The sequence below is a fragment of the Nothoprocta perdicaria genome, unplaced genomic scaffold, assembly GCF_003342845.1.
Source record: "Nothoprocta perdicaria isolate Ctin4 unplaced genomic scaffold, notPer1 scaffold_0, whole genome shotgun sequence".
Classification (NCBI taxonomy): domain Eukaryota; kingdom Metazoa; phylum Chordata; class Aves; order Tinamiformes; family Tinamidae; genus Nothoprocta; species Nothoprocta perdicaria.
The window spans coordinates 15,814,657-15,824,557 of NW_020454092.1; the positions used below are offsets into that span (position 1 = coordinate 15,814,657).

The 9,901-nt window shown below is 41.6% G+C and overlaps 1 protein-coding gene across 1 annotated transcript in view; it reads right to left on the minus strand.

Annotated features, from left to right (window-relative positions):
- LOC112959750 (cytosolic carboxypeptidase 6-like) overlaps window positions 1–9,901 on the minus strand; it is a gene marked incomplete at its 5' end in the record, with an annotated part of 175,890 nt that overhangs the window by 69,225 nt on the left and 96,764 nt on the right. The gene's annotated exons all lie outside the window — the stretch shown is intronic.

Below are 9,901 nucleotides of genomic sequence, written 5' to 3' on the forward strand. Positions count from 1 at the left end.
TTGTATCTACCACACTCTCTCTTTATTTATCTGTTGCAAACTTGTGGTCTCTCTAAGGGAACATCAAGTTGTGTTCCTTGGTACTTCAGATTTGATTATTGGCTCTATTACATGTAGAACTGTCTCCCAAAGCTCAAATATATCAAGGTATGACCAAAACATACGCAAAGATTCTCCCACGTGCCTATTACAGATCCTGCATTCATTATATTCTCTTACTCCCAGATGATGTGATCTCTCCTGTAGCTAATACCTCCAATGCAAGAACTTGAATAGGATAACTTCAACACTGCATCTTGCAGTGATTTTTAATTCTCCCTACCCAACTTAAACCACTTCACTTCTAGTACATATTGCTTGCTACTTTCTCTATTTAACTGTTTATCTTCTGCTCCAGACACTGTGTAGACAAACTAGAAATAAAGGTGGAAACAGCAGGTATATGGCAGGAAACACATATGTTCCCTTACAATATTTAATATCAAATATTTAAGACCAGTTATCTCTCTCACACTCAGAGTCCAAGTGCTACTGCACTTCTTTGTGCAAATATAATTGATTATCAATTTGAGAAAGACATCCAAATCTGTTTTGTTCAGAGTGGGATTGTTTATGTGAAGCAGTAAAATTGGCACGTTCGGCAGAAAATTTACAAGGGGTGTGGAGGAGAGAAAATAAACATAAATTATAACAAAAGACTGTTTTAGGATGACTTTTGAATAGGGATGGGGATGACAACAACACAGAAAGACATGACAGACCCCAAGAGTGGTAAGGAGCGACAGAAGCACCTTCAAAAGTAAGGAGAGGTGGAGCTGGTGAACACATCCAGAGAGAAGGAACTGGAGAAAACTCAAGAGTTGCAACAGAGAATAGCCATGAGCGCTCTTATAAATGTGACAGGCAATACTGATATCAAGCCAGGGAAGAATGATAGGCTGGTCGAGTCTATCACAGATGACAACAAGGTGTAATCAAGAATAGGTGAGCTTTGAACAAAAGTAACATAATGCAGCTATTACCTGTTTGCAGTCATTCACTCACATTATGAAATTCTGGGTTTTGTGTCACATCACTGTAGCTTCCACAAGAACTGACTAGTACATCATTCAAAATATTTAAGCCATTAGCAACTATCTGAATTTTGGGTGATGCTGGTTAGGGTCTGCTAGATACACAGATCAGCAAATACATTTCTGCTCAACCACTGAATGCACATTTAAATCAGCTTCTGTGATTTTACTTGTGAATTACAATCTGTGTTCCACAAAAGTTCTCCAGCCTTTATCTGAAATTTCTGTTTTTCTACCAGTAAATAAATTTGTTACAGTGTTTGCAAATTTACATACATAAACACAGTGCAAATTCAGTCAAAGCAAATGAGTTTCAAAATTGAAATGGAAACTGAAACATTTTGCAGTATTCAAGCTCCTCCTTGGGAGACAGCCAGATCTCAAGAGGCTACCAGCTCAATTCTGTAAAACCAAAGGCGTTCAGACCATCGCTGAGCTTGCAGGGAGATTATCCGTGCAGAACCTCCTCACCCCGGAGGTTTAACTCATCCCTGGTTTTAAGCATTCCTTCCTTACGCAACTGCTTTAATGAAAACATCCTTGTCCCTTGCTAGAACGGAGGAAGTTTTAGTACCTAGACCTATACTGGCTTCATTTTTAAGACCGTTTTCTTTCAAATTGTGGCTTTTCTTCCTAGAGCCTCCAAGTTATAGAAATCTCCAGGACCTCTGCCTTCCTCCTTTCACTTCAGTTCTCTCCTCGCTATTCCTTTTTCCCCACTATGCGAGTCCAAGCCTCTCACTAACAGACCCATTTCCACAAGGTGAGATATGGAGAAGAATGGAGGAAAGGAGCTAAAGAAATCCTTTTTCATGGCGGATGATTTATCACAAAGAAAGCTCTATGCTCTTCCCTTCCGCTTTGTAAGGTTGCGTTGGTTCATTGGATCAGTACCAAGTGAATCTCCTGATAATGCCGCACACAAAGCTGGGGAGTTCAAATCCATAAATGGCACTGCTGACAGGGTTAGGGCTTGAAATTGGAAAGGTGTTGGGGGGAAAGGGCTGCTTTCTTTTTCTTTTTTTTTCTTTTTTTTTTCTTTTTCTTTTTTTTTTTTTCCAGGCATATTGCAATAAGAGCAGAGACAGAGGGTAATTGGTGTCTTTTGTCGCACTTCTTTGAGGCAAGAGCTATGGCAAGGAGTTGCAGCGTCGTGCAGCAAAGGGAGCTGTGCAGCAAGTGAGCGCGAGCACAAGGCAAGCGCATGGAAGGCTTGCTGCTTTTAATAAATATATCATCTTAAACCTGTTCTAGTCATGACATTTTACAAATCAACTCTACACCTGCCGTCATCAGGGAAGTTGGAGTCTTCATTAGCACACATTTCCCCGTTTGGGTGCTTGGGGTGAGCAATTTATGCATTTGCCTACTATTCATTAACGAGGATTCAATCAAGCCCACATGTTCTAAGGCAATCAGGTAGCAAGACAGTGCTCCAGCTCCAGCCACAGAGTCTTCCCCCTCCCAACGCTCCCTGCCCTCCTCAGTTTTCCGCATGTTTTTCAGTTGGGAGCCCTGGGAGGCTTCGCAAGGGCTATTTCACATGAGCACTGCAGCGCGGTCCGGGCCGCACGGAGCAGAGCAGCATTAGCTCCTGGAGGCCACATGGTGGAGTAGACGTTTGCAGAATGAGCGCCACATGCTCCATACTGACATAATTTTAAATAGTACATGACGGTTAAAGATGTGTTTCTCCATTTTCTGTGTAAACAGTGTTAAATAAGAATAAACACAAAGGGATATTTTCTCCTTCTGATGAATACATGCATTTCTCAGAGCTGGTAATAGGTGTTACAGACGCACGCACCAAGGAGAGCACCTGGCCTCACCTGGCATGGGCAAAACTCCCTTCTCCAATCTGCAAGATACATCTCAATTCCACTGTTTAACTCTCCCTACATAGTGCCTGACTTCTCAGGAATGTCATATGGATTCCTGGGCAAGAAGCGCAACACTGGAAACAAACTCCAGCACTGGAAAAAAACTCCAGCACCAACCCTACAAAGGCACCTTGGATGCAAGATAGTAAGATCCGATCATTAGCGTAGCTCATCTTCGGAGGCTAGCACAGGACTATTCCCCCTCAACGTATTTTCCAGCACCTTGTCCAGTCTGGTTTTCCCCTGAATTCATGGGTCACAAACTACGAACTACTGAGAAATAAAATTATAGTTTCCTCTGTGCTCAATTTACTGGACTCCCTCCTTTCCAAATCCCCTCAGCAGATCTAGGTCCTCTAGGCTCTCTCAGCCAATAATTTGGCTTTTCCCCCCAACACACTGATCCGGTCTCCTCACAAACTTTGCTTTTCAGGCAGGAAGACCTTTCCTAAACTCCTGGTATTTCCTTGTTGTTCTGCACTCCTGGTGTTAGTCCCCTTTGGCAGGCTGGATGGAGATAAGGTAAAGTCAAGTAAAGTCATCACAGTAGTTCACAGAAAGCAACTAGGACATACGCAAGCGTTTCCTGAGACACAGCTTATCTTGAGCAGTGCTTTTGCTCCTGCTTCTTCCCCTCCTCAGACCATTCAATTAATCTGATACACAAAACACCTCCTAATTACTGCAGAATACCCCAGGATGCACCAGCCTAACATCCTCTTTCTGCTCTAATATGTATTTCACATAGTCCTTGGCAGATAAAGTAGCCAGTCTTGCTTAATCTATGCACCTTTAAGCAAATAGAAAGGAGTTGCATGTTTCCTTTAGACAACTATCCTATGAATCCCCTCCAAAGATGGTTTGGCTCTTACTGTCAGATCTACTGCACACAGAAAGCTGCAGTTAAACAGTCTACCTGAATGTCACAAAACCAAGATCTTAGAAGTTCAGATGTGCCACAGCTGCAGAGGTATCTATAACCTTCATTCAGCCCTCTGCACGTCGTTATCACGACACAGTATTTCACAACAGGAGCACAGGGTACTTTTTTTTCCCACAGGGCTCTTTCTTTATTCCATGCAGAGGATCAACACTGCTCATTAATGATCGGATTATTCAATATTTTGGCTTTTTTTGTGTTGTTCAATATGCAGCCCCAGGCTCCTGCTTACTGCATGCTACTCAAAGCCTGCTCTGAAGATAGACTTATTCAGTTCCTTCATGGGTTTTTCTAAAGTGCTTATCACTGCAGGAGGCGACTGCTACATAAACATTGATGAACTTGTTTTCCCAGCAGAACTGCTGTGGGAAGGGACCGCACTGTCCCCAGTTTATGGAGGAACAACTGGGGCACAAAATAACTCATGTAAGAGACACCACTAATTTGGGTCACTGAAGCTGAGGGGCCTGGGACAGGATTTTTATTTAAGAGCACTTAACTTACCGCTTATGTGCTGCTTGTACATGCATTCTACAAAATGGTCACATATTATAAGATCATAAATGCATTTGGGGATTTTTTTTTTTTCAATTTTAGCCTAATTTAGATATTTATCTTGCTTTGGAAGCCAATACTGCTTCAGTTAGCCCTGTGCCTGAGACTCATATGTGGGGTTTAGGATTAGCACTGTCCCTGACACTTGCCTTACTCTCCTGAACAGAATTAGCCGATTACTCTGCGACATTACAAGCTGCCAGACTTTGCATCCAGAACCATCACTCATGCTAAGGCAGTCAGGCTACATACACACACACGCTCTCAATATGCCAAAACGCAGCTGGAAGAAATCCATCTTCAGCATCATAAAGTCCATTTCCTCCCTCATATCCTTAAGCAGGAGCTTGACTTAATACCAGAAGCGCTTGGAAGCTGAGCCTTACCCAGGTGAGAGGGCAGACGGAGGAGCCACAGGGGAACGGAGCAGTGCTGGGTGCACCCCACGGGCAAGGCACCAGCAACCACTAGCCCTGGCTTCCCTTTTACAACTGTATCTGCTAACAGGCTCTAACACATTTCCCAGTCCTGTGCATTTCTCAGTCCCATAGACAGACAGCCTTGATTGCATTCCTGCACAATCTTGCCGTGCCCGTAAATAGCTTGGCTTGCAAATGACTTTTTGAATTGGACACATAAATACCCATCTATTTGCGGTCAGTGGGAGAAAAGTCCCCTTTATTGTCACTGCACAGCGCCACTCAGCCCATATATATTCCCTGCAATGAGCCTACCCTCGCTTCGCTTGTTAGCATGTGTAATTTTCATCAACAGTTAGAGTCAGGGATACATCCATTAGCCAGGCACTCAAATATAAAGTCCCTTTGCCACTATTAAGTGAAAAAAATCACAATTACATGGAAGATCCTGAACAAAACCCCAGGTCTCATAATATTAGTGGGTGGGGGCTGGAGAAATGACCCAGCAGCTCACTTAGGGTGATGGCATGAGACTGTGGAGACTTCTTATGCAACTGAGGGAAAGATTATGATGCCTCAGTTCATCTCTTGTAAAAATAATTATACTACCAACCCTCCGTGGTGTTTTGAGAGGAAATAAGTGAAGGATTATGAAGTACTTCGGTGCTACAGTGATGGGGATATATTAGGCTCCGTGGATAGATATTAAGTAGTTTATGAAATGGCAGGAAAGTTCTCCGATAGAGGCTGAATTTCAGCAAGGTTCACTTCCAGCAAGATCCTACTATTTCACACTTAACACACACTCTGAAATGTCTCTAAGAGCAATAAAATAACCCAGTCCATTTCATCAGAAAAATTCTCCCATTTTTTATATTGGTGAACATTTCTGTTTATCCCTTTTTACCTCAACTGCCTGTAACTAAAGATTCTTTCCTCTCAGATGCATCTCTCTTCTCACTTTAATTTTCAAGGTCACCTGGCCCACTCGGTGCATCACATATTGCAGTCTAATTAAAGGAAGAAGATTAACCTTATTTTACTAGATCGTTTCAGCACCTGCCGGCTGACTACTGTGCATTAGCAAAAGGACAAGGTGGCCAAGTCAGGGGTTTTTTATTATTATTTTTTTTCTCTAAATGTGATGCAAATGTTCTCCCCATTATCTCTGCTATGATAAATTAACAAACATTCCAAAACAGAAATACTACCAACGTTTTGTTTGTCACACAGCATTTCAGAAGATGGCAGGTAAGCTATGAAGCCCTGATTGGTCTCTGATTGCAATCAACAACAACAACAAAAAAAGCCCAGATGCTTTCAAAGGGAGTTAAATCACGCTCTGATCCTTTCCAATCCCTTCTTAATTTAAGGGGCAGAGTTTCTCCATCTGATCTTCCATGTGTGGTGGTGCTCGAGCCCAAACAACATAGAAAAGGTATGTGACAACACAGTGGTCTCTATTCCATTACCAAATTCTACCTCCCAAATCACATAGGCTTTGTATTTTCCACCAATCCCTTGAGTTAAGCACACTATATGGCCTAGAAGGCAAGCTACCTGGCAAAGTTACATTTCTCACAATACACCATGACATCTCCTCTTACTAACTCCAAACAATGTATTGGGGGATTTGGTAGCATCACATGAGATATGGGTCAGTTGTCCGATACGGATGCTTGCTTGATGCAGAAGAATGGGAATGTAAAGCACTCAAACTGTATCTTCTATCAATCACTGCAAGGCATCAGCAGAATGCGATCTGATATCAAGCCAAGCTGAAACTACACATTTTGATTTCAGAGCACTGAAACATCTCAGTGCATCGAATAATGGTAAAATGAAAGATTAGTTTGAGAATCCTGATGAGAATGTTAAGTCTGAAAATCTATACCTATAGGGACTGAGAACATTTGCTTTCTCTGTGATTATCCATCAAAAAAAAAAAAAAAGGCATTGGGGGAAAAATGGTCAAAAAAACAACTTTTGTCTACTAGTCAATAGAAAGTGTTATCATTATACCCTTTTCTGAGATATATAGAGCAATGAAACAATTCCTGAAGAAATACAGCAGTTGAAGAAAGAAGGTGAGCATGAAAAGTCATGCCAAAGTAAATTTGCATGTAACCTTTACACAGGCAGATCAGGAAAGATTCCAGGTAGAAAGCTGATGTTACCACACTTGTTATCCCAGCCTGTGCATTAGACCTGCTTAATCAAGAAAGCAGCTGTCTTTCCTAAATATTCATGAATGACTGATTTCTTGTCAGTCCAGTTCCTTGAATTAAACCTGCCATGCAGAATTGATCTTATTTTCTTATATAATCTGTTAAGAGTTCATCACATGTGAAATTATGTCACGTCACTAGTCTTGGCTTCATACATCTCTTGTCATCCCTAGGTACTTCATTTTCAGACATGAGGTAGAAGCTGGAAGTTTCAATAATTATCCAAGACAAGGGTTCACCCTTCTGTCTAACTTCTGTCTAACTGCACATCTCTGGCATTGTGATCTGTATTATTTTGCACGTGAGCTCTGCTTTCAATCAGCCAATTGATGAATATTAAAGCACTAAAATACACAGGTACATTAAAACCATGCTAGCAAAGTGAAACAAGGAGCTCAGCTCTGTGCAGGTTCACTGCCATCCCCATCTACTGCCACTCAAAAGTAAAATGAACCAATAGAGCATATGCCCAGTATTACTTTAGCCAAGTTTTAGAGGCAAACTCACATTAAATCCAGTAGCATCTCCGAGAAATTCTTATGCTTGTTGCTGTCAGCACCATGAGTGCAAGAGACAGCCTATGCCATCCTCTATTGAGATGGTGAATGTTATAGCAGTTCTCTTAAGCATATTACATGTGAAATGAAAGATGCCACAGGAGCGAGAGGAAATTCAATGCATGTTTGTCTCATGGCTGTAAAGTACAAATGCTCACGTGCTCCCACATGCTGCAGCACCTGATAACTGTCACCCTTCCATGCAGATCATTGTCAAAGCTCTTTCCCATCACATCGATACCAGCACAACAAAAGCACTTCTTTTCAGTTTGTGTTCTCAAGAAAAGATGTGTTACACAATCATATTGTGCATGTACAAACATGCGTTTGACTCTCTCCCTCCTCCTTCCTTCCTCATCTAACTTCCAAATCCATTGGGGCCAGCTGTATCTCAATTTCACTGAAAGAACATAACCGAAAGGAAGTTTACAAATATATAAAGTGTCCCTGCAGGTGTATGTGCATGTGTGTGTATGCGTGTAAGGGGAAAAGATCAGTCTTGGAGAGGTAGATGGATTAAAAGCTCTTGTGTAAGTCCAGCCAAGCTAGAACTCTGCTTTTCATTTTACACTGTGTGCACCCAGAATGGGACTACAGACGAACCACAGGGATACAGCAGCACCAAAAGAAACACCCCCCACAGACAATGACAGAGAAATTGGAGGTTGGAGTGATTTGACTTTTTGCCTGAAACAGTATCCAGTAGATATTCTTGGCACTGGGCACGTGCATAAATCACTTTCTCCTGACCCGAGATGCAGTCTCCAGGCAGGAGAACCCATTTAAACCAACTATAAAGCCACAGATTTACAATTTAAGTTTCATAAAAACAGGCAGCTAAAAGAAAAGGGAGATTATATAAACATGTACTAAAGAAGATATTATATGATGAAGTCAATCCTTTTCAGGCAACAGAGAATCCACATGAGAAGATACCATTATGAATTTCCACCCATGAAGATTTTCAAAACATGACTAGAAAAAACACTTAGTCCTCCTTTGAGCAAGATGTTAGTCAGAAAGAGCTCTGGTGGTCCATATTAATCTCTTTTTTTCTGTGACTCTATGAAAGCCCCAAATGTAAGGAAAGTTTCAATTGCTTTGTAGACACCAGCAAATCCACCTGTGGGACTGCAGACTTCACAGGTTCATGGAATGACTTATTTTTCTTTACGTATATTTGCAGAGTCTGATGCAGTTCAGCACCCTTGAAATACAAACCTGTAGCCAAAGTGTCCAGTGAATGAGAACATATACGAGTGGGAAGTGGAGGAGCAAACAGATTTCAATTTCAAGCTTTCATGGCTTAGCATAAACAAACACAGAACAATTCATCCTTGGAATACAGAGGTGGGAGGAGAATACTGACAGTGTCCTCTAGACACATCAGTAGACTGAGAAGCAGAAAGCCCAGAGCAAAAAAAGAACATTTCAAAAAAGAGTGTTTAAAGCCTTAGGAAAGATAGAAGCAAAGATGCAGCTTTCCCAGTTCATTCATGGGGAAGGTAACAGAGACTCTCCTTGTACTCTGCTACCTCCACCCCAGCCTACTAAAAATAAACCAGCCCAGGCAAATGGTGCTTTCTCCTTAACAAACACAACATTTTAAGTCTGTTTGGAACAGGTGAACAGATTATGGGAAAATAAGAACAATCTAATAACATTCTAGAGACAGAAACAAAAATATCTTCTAGAGAATTTATGTTGCACTAAATCTCTTTATGAGCTTGCAAAGCCTATTAGAATTTCAGATTTCCCCCTCTGTTATTTTTCACAAATTCCTCCTCTGCCCATATCTAAGCTAGCATGGGGCTAAAACTGAGAGGATGTCTCATTTTTGCTCTCCCACACCTTTACTCAACAGACAACACAATAAACTTCTAGTGATTATAAAGCAATTAGGAAGATGGTTTTCTTCTGGTTCAGATTCCTACAGATACTCATTAAGCTGCAAATGGACAGGCTAAGAAAGGCTGACTCCCCAGCTGATTTGCCCATTAGCTTGACTTTCCCACAGCACCAAAAGCAATGATGCACTGAGCAGATAGCTTGCTCAAAGCTTCAACATCAACTGCGCCTCCTGTGAAAAGTTTGTTTTCAAGCATCTTTGACAAAAATGAAGGAGTAATTCATGTCCAGATTATGCCCTCATCCTATCGCTTCTGTTTTGAAAAGACAAAAGTCGAAGTCCTTGCATTCCTGATCCATCCCACAATGTCATCTTCCTGATGGGGGGGGGGGGGGGCAGC